Source organism: Ovis aries, chromosome 22 (assembly GCF_016772045.2).
Source record: "Ovis aries strain OAR_USU_Benz2616 breed Rambouillet chromosome 22, ARS-UI_Ramb_v3.0, whole genome shotgun sequence".
NCBI classification, from domain to species: domain Eukaryota; kingdom Metazoa; phylum Chordata; class Mammalia; order Artiodactyla; family Bovidae; genus Ovis; species Ovis aries.
This window is the reverse complement of record NC_056075.1, coordinates 16,852,994-16,878,037: the sequence shown is the minus strand read 5'-3', so window position 1 is coordinate 16,878,037 and position 25,044 is coordinate 16,852,994. Positions and strand designations below refer to the sequence as shown.

General features: G+C 45.8%; 1 protein-coding gene across 49 annotated transcripts in view; it reads left to right on the top strand.

Annotated features, from left to right (window-relative positions):
* Positions 1–25,044, top strand: part of SORBS1 (sorbin and SH3 domain containing 1) — a 233,556-nt gene that overhangs the window by 23,949 nt on the left and 184,563 nt on the right. For 13 of the 49 annotated variants that reach the window (XM_060405042.1, XM_060405067.1, XM_060405039.1 and 10 more), the window contains exon 2: positions 6,779–6,887. The exons of the other annotated variants lie outside the window; for them this stretch is intronic. The gene's annotated coding sequence lies outside the window, so the exon portion shown is untranslated. The remainder of the gene's footprint in view (positions 1–6,778; positions 6,888–25,044) is intronic. 49 annotated transcript variants of the gene reach the window in all.

Here is a 25,044-nt window from a genome sequence, read left to right as displayed (position 1 = left end):
ACACGTGGCAGGGGGCCTGTAGGAAGAATTCTCTGGGCACCAGGAAAACTGTATATTGTGCTTCCCCCACGTCCTCGTGGGCAGTGCCTGAAAGCAGTTGAAAAAATAATCTCAGCTCCAGTTATGGGGGGCTATGCCTGTCAGTCCCTGTGCTGGGTATAGTGGCTATATCATCTTGAATTTTGGCAGCAACTTCGTCAGTTAGGTTGTGTTATCTGTGTATGTCTGGCTGGGGACCCTGAGGCTCAGGAAGGTGAAGCTGGTGGGTCCTAGTGGTGGTGGTGGCAGAGCCAGGACAGTGAACACCCAGCGTCAGAGCAAGTGCTCCCTGCTCCACGCTGCGGCTTATCAGCAGCTGCCAGCCCTGTTACGTCCCTGAAGGCAAGTTCTCAGGGAAAGGGGTTTCAGAGTCCAGACAGCTTCAGAGGAGCCGAATGTTTCCTACAGGAATAATTCTCAGGGCATTAGGAAAAATATCCTGAGCATAATAAACACAAGAAAGAAACAGGAAATCTGGTTTTGTTGTATAGCCACTAAAATGAGAATAGGATAAACTCTCCAAAGAACCCAAAGATTTGTTGGATTTGAAAATGGAAGGCTTTAGGGACTTCCCGGGCAGTTCAGTGGGTAAGACTCTACTCTTCCAGTGCAGGGGCATGGGTTCAATCCCTGGTTGGGGAACTAAGATCCCACAGGCCACGTGGTGCAGTCAAAAAAAAAGAAAAAGGAAGGTCCTGACTGAGAGGGTAGGAGAACCACCCCGGCTTCAGGAGATGGTGTGTCAGTGGTGGTCAGTGTGGCAGCGAGGAGGAGAGCTGGCTGCAGGGTCTGAGTGTAAACGCCTTGCTTTCCCCCCGTCTTGCTTTCGTGCTGTGTGACCATGGGCAAGTCACTTAGCCTCTCAGAGCAAGATGGGGTCCTAGCTGCAGCTCCCCAGGCCGAGGGAGCAGAGAGGTAAAGGGTGGGGCAAGCCTTGCCAGCTGGGCTTGTGAAGGTGAGAGTGTCAGGGTGTCAGAACAGAGTAGAGCTTGAAGTTTTATTTTCTATTTATTTATTTATTTTTGAAGTTTTTAACTTAGTGCTGCTCTAAGGTGGTGAACTGTTAGTCACATCCAGCACAGGGATGCCTCACAGCGAGGGGAAGGAAGGTGTCTGGCTGTGTCCTCATTTCAAGGAGAGATCAGCTTTGCCTGAAAAGCCTCCCTTTTAAGCTCTGGATGTTTGGAGTCCCTCCAAGGGTATGTTGCCTGGCCTGTGCCTTGGGGAGTATTGCCCACAGCTGTCTCTGTGGAGGAGAGGGCAGCAGGACCAAGTGGGCAGAGGTGAGTGCCCCAGGCTCTGTTCAGAAGGTACAGACCATGAGTGGTGCAGGAGGACCCTGGGGTCTCTGGAAGCCATGGATACACTGGGAGGAGGGAGCTGACTGTGTGTTGAGCATGGACCACAGGTGTGTGTGGGATTGGGAGAATCGACAGGTGAGGCCCTTTCCCAGTGCAGCCACCACGCCTCTCTGATGGTGGTGGCACTGGAGAGACAGTGACTTGACTTTTCAAACATGAACAGAGGAAATAATAGGGATTTTTTTTCATTTTCCCATGGAAGTACATCTGCAGCTTTGTAGGGTTTTGAGTCTGCAGCAAAGTATTTCAGATTCTTTTCTCCCTCTCATCTTTCTGGCCCCTCCTCCTTTGTTGACACCGTCTAAACATTTGTTTAGAACAACTTATGCTTGGCAAGCTGAGCTTGGGGCCCGGGTTTCAAAGACCAAAATCATTGCCCTTGAGGAGTCTCCTGGGTAAACAAAGGTGATTACAAACCTGGGTGCTGATGGGCATCACAGGGTCCTCTGGGAGAGGTCGGAGGAAAGGACAGTTACTTCTCAGAGGCTGTGATACCAGAAGGGGGCTGAAAGCTGGGCAGGACATGTGCCAGGTGGCCCAGCCCTTTGGAAGGCATTCTAGGCAGAGGTGGGTAATAGCATTCGTCTGACAGTAACCAAGCTCATAACCAAGTTCACCCTATTTAAGAGGGTGATGCACAGGTGGCAGAGACTCAGTCCCTGCCCTGCAGGTGCTCACAGGAAATGACCACGCAGGTGACGGGACAGAGTCCTGTGGGAAGATAGGCCCTCAGTCATATAACTCAGCTGTATCTGCCTATCAGTCTTCCTGCCGGGGGTCTCTTGGCAGGTTCTTTCATTACTTCTCACCAGTGAAAGGCTCTGTTTAAGAAACTAGCTTGCTGCCTGCTACCCTCAGGGTTGACTGTACCCTTTCACAACTTGTGGCATCTCTTTGTACTTATGGATCTGTTCCTGGTGGAGCCAGCCCTGTATTTAGGAAGTTGGACTTGGGCAAGGTACTTCACCTCTCTGAGCTTTACTTTCACTTATTAAAAAAAACAAACAAACGAAGAAACAGCAGTTGGATTAGGTCAGGTTTTCCATGCAGCAGCCTAGGGATCCCCTGCCTTAGAATGTTAGGGTGCTCCTTGGCATACCGAGTCCTGGGGGGTGGGGGTAGCGCCTCTCCCCATTCATACAGTCAGACTCTTGGGAGTGGGGCCTGGGATTCTGCTGTTAACAGGCTCTGCAGGTGATGCCTGGACATCTTATAGTTTGAGGAGCTGGACTCCATGACTTCAGCCTCTATTCTTTCCAGCCCTAAGCTCCTCAGCCATAGGTATGGCCACAGGAACTGGAAAAATAAAATGTTAGTTCTCTGGATGTTTTATCCTAGCTCTGATGCCTTCAGCAAACTGCTGCCTATTTTAGGTGTCCCGAATCTTGACGGCGTGTGCTTGTGAGTGGATCAGCAGGCTGGCCTTGATATTCCTTGAGGAAGAAAAGCCCTGTTGACATGCACCTGAACGTGGCTGTCAGAATCTGTTTATGAGCTGAATCATTACAGTAAACACCCACCTTAACTTTTCATCTCTGGCTTTGGAGTGTTTGCCCGGCTTCCCTCTTCTGAGTCATTCTCCCTTGGCTCCTGCCTTCTGACGCGTTGTCTAACTTGGAGCCAAAGGCTTCATCCTCTGTTTGACAAATGACATTCTGCTCTGGGTCGCCTCCGATCATCTTTGTGAGGTTTTTAAGGGAGGGTCACATGGCTTTAATAGCAGTCCTTATTCTTCTGGTGACGTATCTGAACACACAGTTTATAGTGTTCAAAGCCAGTAACTAAGGGCTAGTAATAGATGTCTGCTGGGAGTCTCCCCCATTTTCTTATCCTTTCCCCTCAGAAATCTCCTAAAAGCCCCTTGGATTTCACAGTGTTGGTAATTTTGAGAAGCTGCTTCCTGGAGACATTCTCAGCCTGACTGCTTCATATCACTCAGATGTGAATACAGTGGTCTTAAGTGAGGACATTGTATTTTATTCCATCATAAAGATGAAACCTTGACACCTAGTATTTTAGGTCTTAAAAAATTAAAAGCTTCCCTCTGGATCTTAGTTCATTTCTCATCTTGTTATTCTGTGCTGTGGTTTTCTTTGTCAAAATTGATCTGTAAACACAGAATTTTACACTAGTAAATTCTGGTGAAGCCCTCCACACAACCCAGCTGGGAGAAATGCAGAGCTGTCTTGAAACTATGAAAGGAGGTGGATGTAGGCGTGTACCCCAGAAGGCAGGGCTGGTGTGACTCTTTCCTGTGTTCCCCAAGGGTCTTGCACAATTCTTGGCCCACAGTGGATGTCCAATAGGTGGCTGCTGGAAGAATGGATTTAAAAAATATAATAGATCAGTTGTTAAACTGACAAAGGCATGGAATTCAAAGGCGGGGGGAATCAGTTTGATTTTGAATTTGCCCTTGGTTCTTTGTGAAGTTTAATTTTCATGGAAATACCAATTAGATGCCGGATTAGTTGCAGTGCAGAATGGCGGAGAGAAGAGGCAGACGTTGTATGCATTCTAAGTACTTTGGTACATCTGTTCGTTGTTTATTATTTGCCAGTCTTTTTGTTAGATAATGCCGAGGGACTGACTGACACACCCCTTCATTTTGTGTCCAGGGAAACTGAGGCACAGGAGTGAAGTAACTTCCCTAAATTTACATAGTATAGCTGTTGGCAGGCTGCTGCTGCCAAGTCGCTTCGGTCATGTCTGACTCTGTGCGACCCCATAGATGGCAGTCCACCAGGCTCCGCCGTCCCTGGGATTCTCCAGGCAAAAACACTGGTGTGGGTTGCCATTTCCTTCTCCAATGCAAGAAAGTGAAAAGTGAAAGTGAAGTTGCTCAGTCGTGTCTGACTCTTGGCGACCCCATGGACTGCAGCCCACCAGGCTTCTCCGTCCATGGGATTTTCCAGGCAAGAGTACTGGAGTGGGGTGCCATTGCCTTCTCTGGTTGACAGGCTAGTTGACCCATAATCAAGAAGGATTTAGAGAGCTTCCCTGGTGGTTCAGTGATTAAGAATTCCCCTCGCAATGCAAGGGACACCGATTTGATCCCTGGTCCGGGAAAATTCCCCATGCCTCGGAGCAGCTAAGCCCGTGTGCCACAGTTACTGAGCTCAGGCTCTACAGCCTGTGCTCCTCGACAAAAGAAGCCACTGCAGTGAAAAGTCCATGCATCGCAACGAAGAGTAGACCCCTCACACCACAATTAGAAAAGGCTTGAGTGTAGCAATGAAGACCCAGTGTAGCTAAAAATAAATAAAGAAATACATTTTTTTTTTAAAAGAAGGATTTAGAGGGTACCTCTTCTTTGCTGGAATGCATCAGAATCAAAATTTAGCTTTACAAAAGTTGTTAGAGATCAAGGGGGTCGCCTTGGAGTGTAGAGTTGCTTTGTGACATTTCTGTGCTTGGCTTTTTGGTTTCTGCTGGTCTGTCTGAGGATGGGGAGTTCACTGTTCACTGAGGCAGTTCATTTAATTTTTGAATACTTCTAATTATTAGAATTCTTTAATATGAGCTGTCATCAACTTGTCTCATAATTTTCTCATTTGGGCACCATATCTCAGTGTACCTACACACTGTGATTCATTACTTCATTCATTCAGGCATATGTGTTGAGCACCAGCATGGTTTCAAGTTCAGAAATAAGAGTAAACAAGAGGTTGGGACTTCCCTGGTGGTCCAGTGGCTTAAGACCCCACACTTCAATGCAGGGGGCATGGCTTCGATCCCAGGTCAGGGAACTAGATTCCACATTTGGCACCTAAAGATCCCGCATGCTGCAACTAAGACCCACTGTAGCCAAATAAATCAGTAATTTAAAAAATTGTTTTTTTTAAAAAAAAGAGTAAACAAGAGACAAGGTTCTTACCTCCTGGAGTCTGATGTTAGTGTAGTAGGAGGATCATTAAACTAAATGTCAGCAAGTCAAGGCAGAGACATTTACTAAAGAAAAAAAAAAGGAATGAAAGTTTTGTATCACTTGCAACCTGTATGAACTTGGCTAAGACACTTGAGCATCTGTTCTCACTTCATCTTGCAGAGAATATTATCCCATTGGACCTTCCGAAACAGTGGAAGTTCACTGGGGTGATGGTGTCCTGTAAAATGTTAATTGCTGTCTATTACTAAGAGCAGTGGTAGCTCTTGCTTCTAGAGCAGCAGTTCTCAAAGCATTGGTCCTCCGGCCAGCAGCATCAGCATCACTGGGAACTTGCTAGAGCTGCAAACTCCCCAGCCCCGCCCCAGACCTGCTGATTCTGAAACTCAGGGCGGGTGGGGCCTGAGTTTTTATGAGGGCTCCAGGGGAGTCCGATGCCTGCCCCCGTTGAAGAGCTACTGTAGACTAGGGCAGTGGTTCTTAGTCTTGACTGCGCAGTGGAGCCACCTGAGAGGAGGGCATTTAAGCCTGTACGTTCTGTGTCCTGACAAGTCAGGTCAGAATCTGGGCAGGACTCCTGTGGAAGCCACTCGTGTGATTCACTTGTGCAGCTGGAGCTGGAGGAGCCAGAGGTTGGGAGGGTGAGGAGCACGGATTGGGGAGCTGCCCAGTTTGGTGTGAGTCCCCGATCTGCCCCTTGCCGGCTCTGTGGCTTTTGGCAAGAGGACTCTGGCCTCAGTTTCCTTGTTTTCATAATAAGGATAGAAATGCTTATCCCTCAGGGTTGTAACAGTCAAGCGAGATGATGTGTGTTAAGTCCCCGAGGACCTGTCCGGGCTGTGGTAAGTGAGCTAGGATGGAATTTCTTGGTGGTGGCCCTGGGTTTTTGAAGCTGATGGTGCTCATCTCTCTACACTAAGCCTCTTTACCTCTTGCTTCATAATTTCCAGCCCCCTGTTTTGGAAAACTCCATTTTGTCCATGACTCTCTTGAAAAAGCAATGTCCCATATTCCAGCTTTTGAGATTCAACTTTGACACCAACCAATATTTTCTCCATACCATAAATACTCAATAAATCTTGCAGCTACTCAAAAAGATTTTTTTAAATTAATTAATTTATTTTAATTGGAGGCTAATTACTTTACAGTATTGTAGTGGTTTTTGCCATACATTGACATGAATCAGCCATGGGGGTACATGTGTTCCCCATCCTGAACCCCCTCCCACCTCCCTCCCCACTCAAAAAGATTTTATAAATTAAGAGGGAGGGAATATACTTAGAGCTGATTCATGTTGTTGTACAACAGAAACCAGTACAATATTGTAAAGTAATTTTCCTCCAATTAAAAATAAATTTTAAAAAAGATAAAGCAGTGTCCCATTTGACGATATCCACCACAATTACAAATGCATCCACTTTTTGTTCTTGTAATTCCAATTCTTTGTTCTATGACTATGTCCGCATAAGTGAGAAATGATGTTTGTTTCTTACAGTGTGGTTTACAGTGGCACAAGGCTGGGATAACGTAAATGCTCATCAGAGTAGGGTCTCCAAGTAGGTGAACCCTGTGCAGCCACAGAAGAGAGTGAGACTGCTTCTCAGGTAATTGCTGTAAAACTATGTAGGATATATGTATATATATATATAATTAAGTATCTTTAATATCTTCATTTTTAAATTTTTGGTTGTGCTGGGTCTTTGTTGCTGTGTGTGGGCTTTCTTTAGTTGCTGTGAGCAGGGGATGCTCTTCATTGTGGTGTGCAGGCTTCTCATTGCAGTGGCTTCTCGTTGCAAGCACAGGCTCTAGGCATGTGGGCTCAATAGTTGCTGGTGCACAGGCTTAGTTGCCCCTTGGTATGTGGGATCTTCCTGAACCAGGGATCAAACCCACATCCCCTGCATTGCCAGGCAGACTCTTATCCACTGTGCCACCAGGGAAGCCCTAGAATATGTTTTTTTTAAGTGAAAAAGGCAGTGTATGGAGCAGCATATATGGGGTGCTGCCATTTGTGCAAAAAGAGGAGGGTATGTTTATTTGCTTACATGTGGATGCTGTGTGTTTGGAGTACAGAAGAAATGGGTAATGTTGGTTGCCTCTGAGGAGGACACTAGGGGACTGCTGGGCTGGGTGGAATAGAGAGTTTGCATGATAAACCATTGGGTGCTTTTCAGATTATGTGATTTTAACCCATTAAAGAGTATCATGAAAAGTGTGACATCTTGAGCTTGATCCTGCACTTGAGCCGGACACTGTGGGGTACAGTGGGAGTGTTACCATTTTTCCGTGAATTGGACACTGGCCTACTTTTGATGCCGTTTAAGATTGCATTACTCTTGGCACTGTGGGCTCCGATGAACCTTACAGTCAGAGACGGCACCAGCTCTGTTTCACGTGGATGGTTGCCCGGGCAGGTCTCATGGATGCGAGGAAGTTTCAAAGTGCCCCCACCCAGCCTGGACTGGCACAACCGGCTTTGTTTTTGGCCCAGAATGCTGGGCTGTCAGGATCGTTTGAATCTTGATTCTGCCATCTATATAGCATTAACTCTTTTTTCCTGTCCTGGGCTGTCTGGGGCATTGATGAACCTGCCTCTTGGGTCCATCTTTAGTCAAGTCATTGCTGAGAAGCCATGGACAAGGTGTGGAGAAGAATAAAACACTGTGTTGTGCTGACAGCTTGTTTCTCCAGATTATCATCAAGCCTTTGGAGACACCAGGGTACACATCTCCAGAGTGCTGCTGCCGCCAAGTCGCTTCAGTCGTGTCCGACTCTGTGCGACCCCATAGGCGGCAGCCCACCAGGCGCCGCCGTCCCTGGGATTCTTCAGGCAAGAACACTGGAGTGGGTTGCCACTTCCTTCTCCACTGCATGAAACTGAAAAGTGAAAGTGCAGTCGCTCAGTCGTGTCCGACTCTTAGGGACCCCATAGACGGCAGCCTACCAGGCTCCTCCATCCATGGGATTTTCCAGGCAAGAGTACTGGAGTGCGGTGCCATTGCCTTCTCTGATAGAGTGCTGACCCCAGGGCTAATAGGAAGGGAGACCAGGAGCTCATCCAGGTGTAGTAAGTGCTGTGAGACATACACAAAGTATAGTGACAGCCCAAAGAGAGAGTGATGAACATTCTGTTGGGGTAGTTGTTCAGCTGAATGAATGGTCAAGATGCTTGACTATTTCACTAACTTAGCCACAAGTGAATCATGCGAGTTTTTTAAGATGCTTTGCTGAAATTTAAAAAAAAAAAAAAAAAAAAAAAAAAAAATATATATATATATATATATATATATATATATATATATATAAAATCTCATTTCACCTGATCTGTGAGCTTGGTAATCACAAGAAACAACTGGTTGCATTTTGATATAGCCTGGTCATTTGGCCATTGTGGACCCGTAGACCCACAGTACCTTTTCCCAAAGTTCTTTCCTTTCTAAAAGCCCTCAAACCATTTGTTCTGTCGTTGTGCCAGAAGTCATTCTTGGTTTGTAGTGATCAGGGCCTTTTATCTGGAGGTATCAGCATCGCCTTCCTTCTTGCTTTGAAATCGGGACATTTGCCCATGTCTCATGGCATCCGGCCCCTTTCTCCTTTGTCTGATTTTGAAGTTTATCAGTTGCGGTTCTAAGAAAGTTTTATACTCAGTTAAATATGCATGAGAGAAATTATATGTTATCTAAGGGAGATTTGGAACCACATCAAAAAATGGAAAGAATGCTAAAACAAATCGGTCATGGCACGACCCTGCAGCTCAGCCCCTGTTAACATTTTGGTGGTGTTTCTTCCAACTATGTGAAAAATAATCAAAGCTTACAGTCACACTGCTTGAAATGACTATGTGGTTTATAGGGGGAACCTGATGTGTAAGCTCGTTAGTAAAATTTTAGAGGAATGTGACTCAGGTGTGTTCAGAGGGTAGTGGAAGCATCGAAAGAGAAGAAAGGGATCAGCTTCACCTGGGCAAGGGGATGGCTAGGAAAGGCTAAACAGAGCAGGGGACCCTTGATAGTTAAACAGAAGTGGTGGTAGGTGGAGAAACAAGCAACAGAATTTTATGTAAGCTACAGTCATAACCATGTGCTAAATGTAGATGAAAAAAGCTGCCAGGAAATGTCCCCAAATAATACCACGATAGGAAAGTTGGTTTTATTTTCTCTGGTTTCTCAAATGGGAGTATATTGCCTCTTGTTAGTATTTTTCTTAACACCATGCACATGTGCGCAGTCTTCAGCAACTCAGGGTTGTAGAACTTGGCTAGAGACCCGCTGCAGAGTCAAAAGCTGGGAGCCAGGCTGGCAGCGGTCCTGCAGCCCTGTCGTTTCCATCGGTGGGACCTGAGGTTGAAGTAGAGAAGCTAATAATGCAAGGTCAGCCCTTGCTTCCCTGTGCCGAAGTTTTACAAAGCAAGTTACTTTCAGGATGTTCTAGTGTTAAAGCTTGAGATAAGTGGGGAGGTAAATGACGTCACTGGGGGCACAGAGAATGTTTCCATGCAGATTTCTCCTTTTCTCCTTCCCTCACTCAAAAATCATGAAAATCGAACAGGTATTTACTGCTGTCATTTCCCTTGATATTTCTAGCATACAGATTTCCCACCCCCAGCATTGATTTCCACTGATGAGACCCACACACAGGAGGGAGGGGCCCCCAGAACTGGGAAGGGTCTTGCCACATGTCCTCCAGACATTGAGTCCTGTCTGATTTTGCTCTGTCACCAGGAAGAGAAGAATTGTTGGACTGTCCTGCATTCACATTTTGGCTTCTCTTCTTACTGGCTGTGAAACTGTAAGCAAGGTCTTTGAGCTCAGCTTTTCATCATTAAACTGGGCTGATAAAGTTGACCTCACAGTTGTAAGGATTGAACCACGTACTTAAGCACTGGTCTAATGCTTGACCTACGAACAGGTGTTGATACATGGTGGCTGCTCTTATTCATTATTATTATTTGATTGCCAGTCACTCAGGTATGTCCTGTATGTGGTCATGCAGAAAAAACCCTGGGCCTACGATCATTATCAGCATTCTGTACCCACGATTCTGAATATTGACATAAAGTTGGCAGGGAGTGGGGTGCTAGTAGTTGTGGTCCAACATAAAATAGTGTTTGGCACAATTTCACTTCAGAGGTCAATTTTTTTTAAACAAAAGATTTCCTACAAGATCCCCCAGGGGCGACTTCACGATGTTTCAGGTGTTCCCTTTACATCGATAAAAGCTGTGTTAAAATGGGAACTGCATGTTTAAGCCTCAAGAACTATGTGTCGCTTGACTAGAAAAAGAAAAACAAAAAGGGGAATAATTAGCAATAGAAAAGGGAGAAAAGGAGGCCCCCGTGGGTTGGATCTTGGGACATGGAAAAGATTCCTCCTTCCTTTCTGTCTCTCTGACCTGCCACCGCATTGCGACCTGGCTCTAAGCTTTGAGGACTGGAAGCTTGTCTTGAAGTTAGTGATATGACTTCACACTCTTTGCTGGATCAGCCTCAGTTTTCACTTTTCTGACACCGAGGTCCTGCTGAATTCCAGAATCAGTGGTTCTGGTGACCAGAAAGAAGACAAAACCAGGGAAGGAAGCTGTGCCCTTCATCAGGAGAACCTGAGAAGTAAGAAGGTTGGCTCAGAAGCTGCCAGAGAAAGGATGATGGAAGAGTTAACTCGTCTCTGTTTGTCTTCCTCTTAAGATGAAAGAGTCATCTCTAAATTAGGGCTGACCTATTCAGTCGCTGGAGCTCTGTGTTTGCCTTCTACCTCTGCCTGCTGTTAAATATCAGCTGTATCTGAAGGCGTGGTGTGACCTTCAGCCCTCTCCCTCCATTCTTACTCCTTGGAGACTGGGAAAATAAGGGGTCAAGCAAAAGGGGGAATTTTAGCTCTGAGGTCTGGCACACAGTAGCTGTTTAATAAACATTCTTCTGTCTCATCTGGTACAGGACCCATCTGTGGTGAGTACATCAAATTCAGGGTGTGGATAGAACTGGAACCATCCTTTTTGTTTGTGTCTTTTTAAACAGAGTAGGTGGTATTCGGAGTATTAAGGTTAGTGTGTATATATATATATATATGTATATATATATACACACACACACACAAACACACATATATATACATATAAACAAACATGATCTTTTTGCAGAAATGTCAATTTTAACACATTTTACAAAGAATGAAATATCTGGTCTCGGTTTAGCTGCCTACTACCCTTTCTGTTAATTTGCAGAATCATACCTTTAGATCTCATAGATTAGATCTATCCTCAGTCTTACTGCAGTCTCTTAAACCTTCCAGCATTTATTGCAAAATGCTTTTCGCTTTTTCATACTCTTCACTGCGCAAACATAATGCTTCATTTGTTTTTAAATAACTTAAAGTGTTTGTTTTATAAATCAAGGTGTATTTTATCATTCCATTTGAAAGGTTTTGCCTAAGTCTTTGTGACCCCATGGACTGTCCAGTCCATGGAATTCTCTAGGCCAGAATACTGGAGTGGGTAGCCTTTCCCTTCTCTAGGGGATCTTACTGATCCAGGAATTGGAGCGGGATCTCCTGCATTGCAGGCGGATTCTATACCAACTGAGCTATCAGGGAAGCCCTTGCCTAAGTATATTTAGGCATTTAAAAGCTTGTTTTAGATACTAAAAATGTCTTCGAACTCTGTGTCTGGTATCTTCCTGGGTGGTGGGTCTGCTCAACGTTTGTCAGTTTGCTTTTCTTATTTTGCGGGAGATTGGGTGCTGATGTCATGGAGTTGGTTGGTTAGGTTTGTTATGTCTTTGATGTCTGCTGTTTGGCAGCAAGGCTGAGGGCAATCACACACTGCTCTCTTGAACAGCCTTGGTAAGTAGGGCTAGGAGAGCAAGACCAAGGCTACCGAGGCAGCGTCAGGTGGGGGCAACTTGACACTAGGCTTCCTGTTACCATCATTCTCCTCTTTACTTTTTATTCTGTGTGTGTGTGTTTTTTTTTTTTTTTTTTTGGTTGCATGGTTTTCAGGATCTTAATTCCCCAACCAGGGATTGATCCCAGGCCCTTGGCAGCAAAAGCGCAGAATCCTAACTATGGACCTCCAGGGAACACCCCCTTCTCCTTTGTTCTTGCTGTGTGTCCCTTGTTTCTCCTACTTTTCCAGCCGCTGCAATACTTTGTATACATTATTGGACTTCGTGCACCTAGGCTTGTGGTAAAGAAGGGGGCTGTGCCTGCCTTCACTCCCCCTTCTGCTCCTCCTCATAGTTCAGACTTTATTTTGATGAACATTTTAGATAATGTCCTTGGCCGTTTCCCCATGTCTTACCATACATGTAGAAGTCAGTATGGGTTTTGCAAAGAGGGTGATGGCTCAGGGGTCAGCAGCCTTCCCCAGGATGGATGCCAGCTGCTTGTGACTCCTATTTTGGTGCTGGGAGGTGACTGTGCTCACCCTTGGCGGGGACCGGCAGGGGGTGGTGACTTTCACCAGGGCGGGCAGCAGCACAGGCTCGAGTGCCGCTGAAGCCTGGCCAGCTGGGCTCCTTGGCTCCCACTGTGCCCACCGCTGACTTCACCTTCAGCTCTTGTATTTTGGCTCCTGGAGTGTCGTTTGTACTGGCCATTTAGTCTGTGCTGTTCCACAGCCTTTTCATCATTGGAATTATACAGCTTGAACATTTTTGACCTTGTAAGGCTCTGTAGAAGAGACTGTAAATTCCAGATTACTCTCTACAGCCGGGGCCGACGCTAGGGAGTGAGGTGGCTTGGGTGGATGGCCTTGGTCTCTGAAGGCTATTCTGCAGTAGGGCTTGAGTGTATGTTGAACACATCTCAGAGGGAGCTGATGCTGCATGGAAAACTGGTGGGTTTGAGCCCAAGGGAAGCTTGGGGATATATACCTGCTTCTTTCACGGCATTTTTTTTTTCCCCCCTCAATTTCCTCCTGGTTCCAGTGATTCTGGCTTAATTAAGTGTATGGTAAACAGTCTCCTTTAGCTTGTTGCTTGAAAGTGAAAAGAAAGTGTTTCTGGCTTTGGTTTATGTCCAACTCTGCTGCCCCATGGACTGTACCTGCCAGGCTCCTCTGTCCATGGAATTCTCCAGGCAAGAATACTGGAGTGGGTATCTGTTCCCTTCTCCAGGGGATCTTCCCAACCCAGTGATCGAACCTGGCTTTCCTGCATTACAGGCCGATTCTTTACTATCTGAGCTACCAGGGAAGCCCCAGAGTCCCAGCTTGTTGCTTATCCTTGCTTTATTCCAAGTCAGTTTCAGGGGACCTAGTAGGAAAGTCTGTGGCCTGTCATTCCTTCCATCCCCGCCTGAAACCTCAGAGTCTCTAGTTAACCTTCACTTTGGGTGATGGAGGGCTGAGCCACAGCATGGTGGGCTCGTGGCAGGGGCCAGGCAGATGTGATTTTGTGATAGGTTTTGACTGATAGGCATGGTTATGTGCTCAGTGGGTCTCCTCTTGTAATGACCATCCAGCCCACTTCAATATTACTGGGGAAACAGCTTCTCTGGGGCCCAGGGAGGTGAAGGACTTATCCTGGGTTGTATAGTCATGGAAGAACCCAGAACAGTTGTCTTTCTGCAAGTGTATTTTAACCATGTTGCATTGACTCACCGAAGCCTGTATACCCTTCAGTCTGGAGAAACTTACACTCAGTGTGGGGAGAGGAACCTGAATATGGCTAATAGCAGACCCTTTGCAATCTAATTTGGGTTCTGATTCTAGCTCTGGTACTTATTAACTATGTGACCAACTATGTGATTAACTATGGTGTGTGTCTGACCGACGAGGGTCTGTTTCCTCACCTGCAGAGTGGGACCCATACCTGCTTCATTAGGTTTTGAGGGTCACCCTGGACTGTTCCTGGATGTAGCCACTGGGTACACTGCGGCTCGCAGCAGCATTTCCCATGCCTTCAGAGTTCAAGCCAGGATGAGGTTGGAGTCATCTGTCCCGCTTTCACTGATCCTGAGGAAGGAAGAGCCCCAACAAATTCCAAACCTGCCTGGATCTTGACTTCATTTAGCACTTGCCCTGTGAACAAACCAAGGCCCTGGGAGATCTGTGCCCATTGGAAGAGGATGCCTGTGGGTTTAATAGCATTGTAGGTTTTATAATCAGCCTTTATTAGCTAGTTGATTTGGCAGAGGCAGATTGATTTTTTTTTTTTTTTTTCTTTTAACTGGGGCCGAAAGAGTTGTATGCTTTTCAGGTAACCGTGAGGCAAGACCTTGTGACTTATCTGTTCATGTGCACAGCCAGCTGAACATAGACTGGTATGATTCATTTCTCAAGTATTTGAGTGCCCAGTGTATTCCAGACACAGGACAGAGTATCAGGGAGACACTGGGGAGCAGAAACAGACCTGGCCCTTGACTCCATGGGCTTTATGTGGTTATGGGGAAGACAGACTGTAAGACAGACTTCTTCATTGCCTTACTATGATTAGAACTTTACCCTTACAGTCTAGATACACTGGAGAGAGTTAACCCAGACTGGGAGACCAGTAAAGGTTCACAAAGAAGTGACAATTGAACTGAGCTGAAAAAAGACTAGGGGAGTGGATGGGATGGGTGATCTGACCTTCTGTGACACCCTCTGAGCCTGTCACCCTCCCTTTTTCCGTTGGTCTTTTAGGAGGCAGTTAATCCTCCCGCAGTTAGTCCTACTGTAATTTCAGATGTATGCTATATATATTTATATTTTTGGCCACATCTCTCAGCTTGCAGAATCTTAGTTCCCTGACCAGGGATTGAACCCAGGGCCCTGGCAGTGAAAGCATGGAGTCTTAACCAGTATATTGCTAGGGAAGTCCCAAATGTATGCGTATTTTTAAAAATTGCATAGTTTTCAGGACAGTGATATAGTATGGCTACTGGTTTAGGAGTTAATATAATCTTCAGGCATTTGTTACATGTCTGCTCTGTGGCATGCATATGATCTACTCTGTGGTTTACAAACATTGTCATCTAATCCTCTGACCAACCCTGCCAGGCGAGTCTTATGACTTATGGGTGAAGAAATGGAGCCCTAGAAAGGCTCAGTGACTTGGGGTTTGTCTCCTTTTGGTCAGTGATGGGGAAACTGGGGTTTAAACCTTCTGGCCTCCTGCCAGATCTGCTTGTGTGCTCTTCTCTCTCTCCCTCAGTGGATGGACTTTTGTGATTCCATCTTGAGGATCCAACTCCATCTCTGCAATCTGGATTCCAGCCTTCCAGTCCGTACAGGAACTTTTGGTGCATGGTTCACTTATCAGTCGAGGATTGCTGTCTGTGTCAGGTCAGCACTGAGACTAAGTGAATTTGGCTTGTGGTGTTTTTAAAATTGCTTTTTGAGTTCACATCCAGAATGAATGGAGGGAGGTCATAGAAATAGTCACTTGAAGTAAGTGACAGTGGGCTGGATAAAAAGTAATGTCGATATCACTCCTGCTGCCAGCAGTGTCCCTGTGGGCCATGGGAAGAAAAATTGGTGTGGGCTGGTAACTCTTAATTACTTAGAGGTGAATCTTGCTAACTTCCCAGTGGCTCGTCAGTGAGGGCTCTGGGTAAGGTAACCTGTCAGTCACCCCATCTCTCAACCTCAGTCCTTTTGCCTGTAAAATGAGATACTACTTCTGCTTTATCTACCTCAGCATTGCTATGAAATTCAAATGAATTATAGGATCTTAGGATTAGAGGAGAGCATCCCTAAGATACCACATTTGAAAGTGTTCTGTAGGCTTAAGTAAATGAATGTCACTTTTGTTGACTCACCATTATGCTTCATGTTAATAGCATACCATACTTGTTCTCAAACTTCAGCTATATTAGAATCACCTTCAGGGCTCATTAAGCTACAGATTGCTAGGCTCCTTCTCCAGAATTTCTGATTTACTAGCTCGCTCTCGGGTGGGGCTAGAGGATTTGTATATCTAATACGTCCCCACACGATGCTGATGTTGCCATACTGGTGACCACACTTTGAGACCCACTGGCACATACCGCCCAGACCCGGAGCTGCTTGGCTCTGCCACTGCCTCAGGGCTGTCACCTCATGGCAAATAGATGGGGAAACAGCGGCAGACTTTATTTTTTGGGCCTCCAAAATCACTGCAGATGGTGACTGCAGCCATGAAATTAAAAGACGCTTACTCTTTGGAAGGAAAGTTATGACCAATCTAGACAGCATATTAAAAAGCAGAGACATTACTTTGCCAACAAAGGTCTGTCTAATCAAGGCTATGGTTTTTCCAGTGGTCATGTATGGATGTAAGAGTTGGACTATAAAGAAAGCTGAGCGCTGAAGAATTGATGGTTTTGAACTGTGGTGTTGGAGAAGACTCTTGAGAGTCCCTTGGACTGCAAGGAGATCCAGCCAGTCCATCCTAAAGGAAATCAGTCCTGAATAGTCATTGGAAGGACTGATGTTGAAGCTGAAACTCTAATACTTTGGCCACCTGAGGCGAAGAGCTGACTCATTTGAAAAGACCCTGATGCTGGGAAAGATTGAGAGTGGGAGAAGGGGATGACAGAGGATGAAATGGTTGGATGTCATCATCGACTCAATGGAAATGAGTTTGGGTAAACTCCGGAAGTTGGTGAGCGACAGGGAGGCCTGGTGTGCTGCAGTCCATGGGGTCGCAAAGAGTCAGACACGAGTGAACAACTGAACTGAACAGAGAGAGAGATGGGAAATGGTGAGTGTAGCTGTCAGTTCCAGGCCGTGTGGTAGCCAGAGCTAAGTGGGCATTGGCCAGGTGGCTGTGATGTGTGGAGTTGGGTGGAAGCAACTTCACTGTTCCCTTGGATCCCTTTGGACTTGGTAGTTATGCTTCTCAGGACTGCGGTGTGTGGGGCAAAAGGTACTTACTGCAGCATGCTTTGGGCCTAACTTGGACAGTCCCATCCACATTGGTGAGCTCCTCCATTCTTGAGGCTGGCCCAGATCCACCCACACTTCAGCCCTTTTTGGTGCCTGCAAAGAAATCACCTTCTTTCTTATGATCTTCCAAGGTTGCAGGGGAGGGAGAGTCTTCCTGCTGGGCTTTATGGCTCATCAGCACTTTCTCTCTCTGTCCCTCTAAGAGATTCTGATTGTTCCAGCCTCTTCCCTCTCTTCACATGTATGGTTTGTGTTTAAACCTCTTTCCTAACTGAAGCACCCAGCCTTTTCCTAAATTACTCCCATGTCAGAAGAGGACAGGCTGGAATAGGCTAGCAGCAATTCTCACACTTTGTGGGCCATGTTGAGTGTCTGGTTAAAAACGATTCCCTGGCCACGCCCTCAGAGACTTTGATTTCTCAGGTCTAGAGAGATTCTGGGATTCTGATGCTTGCATTGAAGAATGATACTTAAGGAAATAACTAAAGAGATTTTAACCTGCTTTTTAGTCTGCTAACATGTGGTGGGCACCATTTTTATTCTAATCACCCCAGAGTGCTGCTTGGCCATCTGTCCTCCTTAAAGTCTCCCCCTTTTGAATCTGTATTCTGGCTCCAGGAGACACTTGCAGCTAGAAGGGGATGCGGTTTGCTTAATGGTTTCTTTCTTGGTCGACCAGCAGATGACCTGGGCTGTAGCTTCTTGGAGTAGAAGAAAACCTCAGAATATTGGTTTTGTCCTCTAAGAGAGGTCTGTTTAGTTCAGTTGCTCGGTCATGTCCAGCCCTTTGTGGCCCCATGGACTGCAGCATGCCAGGCCTCCCTGTCCATCACTGACTCCCAGACCTTGCTCAAACTCATGTCCATTGAGTCAGGGATACCATCCAACTATCTCATCCTCTGTTGTCCCCTTCCCTTCTGCCTTCAATCTTTCCCAGCATCAGGGTCTTTTCTAATGAGTCAGTTCTTCGAATCAGGTAGCCAAAGTATTGGAGCTTCAGCTTCAACATCAGTCTTTCTGGTGAATATTCAGGGCTTATTTGGAGTGTATTTCTTAGTGCAAAGTCTGCTGCTGCTGCTAAGTTGCTTCAGTCGTGTCCGACTCTGTGCGACCCCAGAGACGGCAGCCCACCAGGCTCCGCCGTCCCTGGGACTCTCCAGGCAAGAACACTGGAGTGGGTTGCCATTTCCATCTCCAGTGCATGAAAGTGAAAAGTAAAAGTGAAGTTGCTCAGTCATGTCTGAGTCTTCGCGACCCCATGGACTGCAGACCACCAGGCTCCTCTGTCCATGGGATTTTCCAGGCAAGAGTATGGAGTGGGGTTGCCATTGCCTTCTCCGAGTGCAAAGTCTGGGTGACCTTTGTAGCCCACATTTGCTCCATTCTCACAACTTTCTGTGACTCATAATGGGTGTTTAAGTTTTTCTTTATATGGCTGTCTGATGAGCTGTCACTGGACTGATTTTTATCTCAAACTATAAGCCTCTTAGAAGCTATGATGTGTGCATAGTGATGGGCATACAGACATTTAATCAGTGGTGGGGTAGGTAGCTTTTCCATGATGTTTTTGGGCTGGTCACCCCTTGATCCTTACATTCAGCTCAGAACCATGGCAATAAGGGTTTAGAATTGCCTTGATCTCCACAGTGCTCTTAGCTGGAAAGCCATTTTTAGTACAGGCTCTTGAGGATTGCTCTTATCAAATAGTATTTCCAAGGAGGGAGCCTCAGGCAAGTCTGGTCCCTAACTGAAGACGAAGTTTTTAACCAAAAATAGACTAGCATCAGAAAGGGAGCTGGACAGACAACTCTTCCACTGCACCACTTGTTGGCAGAGGCTGCTGGCTATGACAGAGCTTGCCGGGCATCCACCATGGCAGTAGATTACTCATAAGGCTGGTTGAGTATGAGTTTTTGTGTATGAGGGATAAAGAGAAAAAGTCCTTAATTCAAACAGCATTCTTCCTGTGTCTCCCAAGGATATATTTTTGTCCTCTTAAATGTTTGTTTCTTTTTTCCACATAATAGTCAGTGTTCAAGATTGTGGAGAGGAAATTCAGGAAATGTCCCAAGAACCCAGTTTTCAAAAGGGCCTGGGCAAAGTCTCAGCATTTTCTAAAGGGCTCTTTCTCCTCCGGATCCCTTCTGCGGTGGCGTGCCAGCTCCCTCCAGCAAGATGGCTGGTGCTTGGCCCATTATTTGCTCTCAGTCTAAAGTAACTTTTTGGTTCACTCTAGTCTTTTTTAATTTGTAGCTTATTGCATCTGGGTTACTAAATTTATAGTGAGACCATGGCAGCAATTCAGTACAACCACAGACCCAACGACAGAGCTGTGAGAGTCCCTTGTGGATAAACCTGGCTAGCCCACAGAGATCTTGCAACCACGTGCTGCCAGGGTCTTAAGCCCAAGTCTGAATTTAATATTCTTCCTCCTGCCCTGAAACTGCCATTGCAAAGCTCCTGGTTTTCCTCTCCTACTCCACACGGCCAAACTGAGGTGTGGCCAGTAGAGAGAGAAGGGTTTCCAGGGCCGAGGTGGATGGAACCATTTAAGTTCAAGGAGACTGATGAGGAAAGGGGTGGTGTTCTGATTGCATTTTTAAATGGGTTGGGAATAACACTGGCTGGGAAAACATTATCAAAAATCTGCAAAATCAACATTCTTTCTTCCTGATAAATATGAAAGCTCGGCAGCTGCACCTCCCTCTCACGTGTTTGGCCAACTGCTGTTTATGACATTGTGCCTCCCTTGGCGGTGTATGGGGGCTGATTGGAGCCAGGGTTGGCATCCCAGCTCTTTGCTAGATGGATCAGGGTGTTTCAATGCTCTCAAAAGCTAGACAAGCTCAGGTTGTCACTGGACTTAAGGGGAGGCTAGGGGGCGGGGGACAACATCCATCCCTCCATCCAGGGCTACACAGACCCTTTGATATCCCTCCACATTGCTAACCAGGTTTTTCGAGTTGAGACGCAATGCAGGCATGAGGTGATCTTATTTAAAGTCAGAGGTGATTCGTGGGTGACTTCCTTTCCATCAGGATCTTCACCCTTTTAATCACCCCATAACCTCTGTTATACAAGAGGATTTTGTTTATTTCAGAGAATCGGCCCACACACAGGTTTGAAGCAAGTCCAAAAGGAACATTTGCCACCGTATAAAAACTTGTCTCGCTGCTCTTTGAGAACCGAACTACCTCGTCTGGTCGCCCCTCTGCGCCCCTCCCCCAGTTTCCGGCTTCATTTGCCAAAAACTCACGGTATGGGATGTACTGGTATACCTCTCAGAACAGGAGCAATGGCCTTTTTTCAGGAAATACTTGGGGGAAAGCAGAACTGCCTCATTTATGCTCCTTTCTTTCTTTAAAATATGTTCATATATCTTCACAAGGAAATGGCTTGGAACTGTTACCAGGAAGAATGCAGCAGTGACTAAGAAGAACCATTCTGATACTAGAGCGCAAGCCTGTCAAATGGAATCTATCCCTTTCTTGACATGGACTCAGGGACCTGCAGTAGATGCTGTAACTACTGTGTATGTGATCCATGTCTGAGCTCAGTGAAGCATCTAAGGGGAAGGATCCCATTAGGAGCCTAAAACTAAAATGGAAAGTGAGGGCCGGATGATAAAGCTGCAGGTGAATTCACTGCTGGCGGGGTTATCAGATCAGATTTGTATTTTCTATGGGAGGCCGTCCTAGGATTGTGCCTGGTCAATATTCTTTTTCATCAGATCCTTGCAGCTGTTGAAGTCAGCTGTGTGAAGTATGCAGTTCTCTTAGGGCTGGAAGAGAGAACTTAGAGTTTTTCAGATTAATCTGAACCAGAAAGTTCTTTTAAGATGTATCCAACATCTGAGTTACAAAAGCCCTATATGTATAGGATGAGGGTAACCTGACTTTAGAAGAAGCTCTTGTAGGGGAGAAAAGACTTAAAACGTTTTGGATGATCAGAGAAACATGCAGGTCCTTCTCAGAGGGATGGAGGAGTAGGTGGTTCTTTAGCTCGATACCCTGATGGTTTTAGGTTTGCCTTTTGGTGGTCGTTTAGTTGCTAAGTCATGTACGACTCCGGCGACCATATGGGCCATAGCCTGCCAGGCTCCTCTGTCAGTGGGTTTCTCCAGGCAAGAACACTGGAATGGGTTGCCATTTCCTTCTCTAGGGGATCTTCCCCACCCAGGGATTGAACCCAAGTCTCCTGCATTGCAGATGATTCTTTACCACTGAGCCACCAGGGAAGCCCAGGTTTGCCTTCCAGATCTATTGATGTCCTCACAGGGGGTGGTGCTGGGTGGGGGAGCCTGGCCCTTCCTCCTGCAGGTCCCCAGGGGAAGTGTGAGCTGACTCTGACTTTAGTCCCCCTCCTTGGCTTCTCTGGGAAACTCCCTTGCCCACACAAGGCCCATTCTGTGCCTACACTGGCTTTCCCAGACAGGGGTCAAAGCTCTTATTTCTGAGGGTTTTCTAGTCGGACTTACAGCTGCTTTTGTTCAAAAAAAGGAAAAAAAAAAGGCAGCAGGGACCTTAGAAAATGGATGAATGGAATGTTTTATGTTCCTGTTTTAAACTTAAAGACAATTCGGCAAATGCAAAAAGTAAGAAGAATATGACTTCAGGTCCGTATTCCGTCAGGTTTAGGGTGTCGGGGAGAATGGTATAGGTGTGAGATGGATGAAACAGGAAAGTGGTGTGGAGTGGGGAGGAGAGCTAGTGACCGTGGGCAGGGAGAGAGAAGCAAGACATGCACGGGAAGAAACGAGGCACACAGGCAGAGAGCTGGAAAACCCTTTGAGGTGAAACCAATTTTCAGTAAGGCTTTCACCCCACTGCTGCAATTTGATGTCTAAGAATTCTGAAAGTTGCCACACTGCTATCCAGAAAGTACTTTTTTTTTTCTTTGTAAATGCACCCTGTAGTCAAAATATGACAACCTGGCATGCCTGTCCTTAAAATCTTAATTTTGACTAATAAAAGAAGCAAAGGCTTAAGTTACTTAATGCTTTAAAAAATAAAATGTTCTTTCTCCAAAATAAAACAAAAACCTTATGGTCATTGGATAATTCCAGAGAGTTAAAGCAAATTCTCTTTTTACTGATACATGTACCTATACACATGTATAAAAAGAAACTACCTCCAAATCATCCAGTGATTCTCTCTGGAGAATGATTGTATAATTATTTTTCCTCCTTCTCCACTTTTGGGAGGGGGTGTTACTTTCCAAGTTTTTCTTACAATGAACAATATTTCTTTAATCAAGAAAAAGTTACTAGAATATAATATTCTGGTTAGTAAATATGGAGAAACAACAGTTAAGTGTTATCATTTCCCTAAAGTATTTAAGTTGGGAAATACATGCATCCAAGGTACCCTAGTCCCACCCCCATTTTCTTCTTTTTATAACTTGTAGTTTTGTCAAAGAGTGGAAAAGACTCTGATGCTGGGAGGGATTGGGGGCAGGAGGAGAAGGGGACGACCGAGGATGAGATGGCTGGATGGCATCACTGACTCGATGGACATGAGTCTGAGTGAACTCTGGGAGGTGGTGATGGACAGGGCGGCCTGGCGTGCTGCAGTTCATGGGGTCGCAAAGAGTCGGACACAACTGAGCGACTGAGCTGAACTGACACATGCATATGGTTTCATATGTGCTTCCCAGGTGGCGCAGTGGTGAAGAACCCACCTGCCAGTGCAGGAGATGTAAGAGACTTGGGTTTGATGCCTGGGTCTAGAAGATCCCCTGGAGAAGGGCATGGAAACCCACTCCAGTATTCTTGCCTGGTGAATCCCATGGACACAGGAACCAGATGGGCTATATAGTACAGGGGGTCGCAAAGAGTTGGACACAACTGGAGCGACTCAACACACGTGTGTGCATGCATGGTTTCAGGAGCCAGATGGGTCTTACAGACTATTTACTGCCTCACTTTCACCTGCCACGGCCCAATGGCATCACTTAAAAGTCGTAGCCACTGTCTTTTGGTATTCCACGTTTTTTAATAGCTTGCATGTTTTGCTACTTCAAGGTATTATCTGTTGACTCCTCCTGAGGATTTTGCTTTTCTTCTCCACCCTGTGTGCTTTGCCCCACGCACTTTAGTTTCAGAGGAAAAATTCCTGTCTTCTCCAAAAGTCACAGGTGTCATACCTTATTCTAAGGGACATGGAGGGTCCCTACATGGAATAACATACAAACCTTTTGGCCTTATATGATTTTGCCAATGAAACTTTAAAGTTTGTCCAAAATTCTAAGTTTTAGGTTTTAATTGGGCCATGTGTTGTTATTAGGTCCGTGGATCAACTGTAACCAAGGGCCAAGAAGCTGGGTAGAATTAGGCCATCTTCTGGATGTGGTTTTTTTGGACCAATAACTATTTTGTTACTCTTTGTTTTTACTGTAGATTATAGAGAAAACACACCATCCTAGTTAATTGCAGGTCATTGTTTGCTGGGCTTGGTTATTTTGGGGGTCTTAGGAGGCAACTTTCTTGAGCTCTGAGCTTCAGGACATTCTCAAGGAAGTGACTTCTGCCTATATTTGGTGATGTCCGGGGTTTGTGGGGCAATGGCAGAGCTGCCTGTGTCCTGGGGACCCAGAGGGATCTGTATTAAGTGCTAAAAGTGCTGCCTTTTCCGGAAAAGCTGTTGCATATGGCTTGTGGACTCCCAAGTCTTGGCATTCCACGCTGTTTCCAGAGCCACCCACAGACACCTCTGAATTCTTTGTTCAGTCTTAGAGACCATTCTTCTGGGCCAGCCTGTCTCCTCCAGGCTGGGAAGTGACCCCCGCCTCTTGTCCTTGTCTGTCTCTGAGGCCCTTCTGAGTTCTGGAAAAGACTACTGGAATCCATGCTAGTGATCTTGCCATCTTTCTCCTTAATGTGGAATGAGGGAAGGCCACAGGGCAGTGCCCTCTGAAATGAAGACTGAATCTTAAAGTTGCGAGGGACCTTGGAAGCCACGTGGTTTGTACAGCTCTGCTTACAGCCTGCAGCAGTGAGAAGCTTGCTCACTCAAGGAGCTGCCCTGTTCCAAAACTCGGCGCTCATCTATTGCGAAGTCCTTTCCTGCTGAGCTAACAACCTCGTCTGAGATGCCCCTCCAATAAATAAATGGGGGCAAACTTGAAACTTGTCAACAAATTATTCTTCCTATTTTGGCATAAGTGATATTGAAAGTGGTTTTAAGAGGCAGCCATGAAAGATGCTGGTAAAAACATGTTTTCTAAGCACTGAGTGTGTTTGCCAGAGAGGTTCAGTTTTGTTTTTCTTTATTGTTATGATTTTGATTTATTTGCGTCTGATAGAATGGTATCAGTATCATGAGGAATAATTACATATCTTTTGAAATTCTAGCCTGGAACCCCACCAGGAACTGACCCAGATTTGTGCCAAGGAACACATCCTAGGTTTTGGGTTTTTTTTTTTTTTTCCAATGTGTGTTTAAAAAACACTTGTTTGAAATGCTAGACTTTTTGATACTTAAAGAGCATTGTTTTAGTGGGTGGAGTTCTTGTTTGATCCTCTGAGTTTAAACTTCTTAGCTCAGGGGTGGCCACAGCGACCATCCTGTGTTGTAAGCTCGAGAGATCTCTGAGAGGCAGGTCTTACACGTGTGTGTGTGCGTGTGTGCACGTGTCTTGTGTCCCTTTTGTCAACCAGTTCTAAACTTTTCTTGATTCTTACAGCTTTTACTGATCTGCAGACGTGCTGGCTATCTTAGGAAAGCCATAGAATATCATTCTTGGAAAAAGACTTGACTTTGAGAAACAGGCAGTGATAGATCAACATGGTAATGCTGGGGGTTGGATTATCATTTCCTTTGAGATTTCCTTTGTTTTCCCAGCTTTATAGGATGAACATGTATTGCTTTTATATTGGAGGAAATTATTTGGGAAGGCATGGTTGCTTCCAAACCTGCT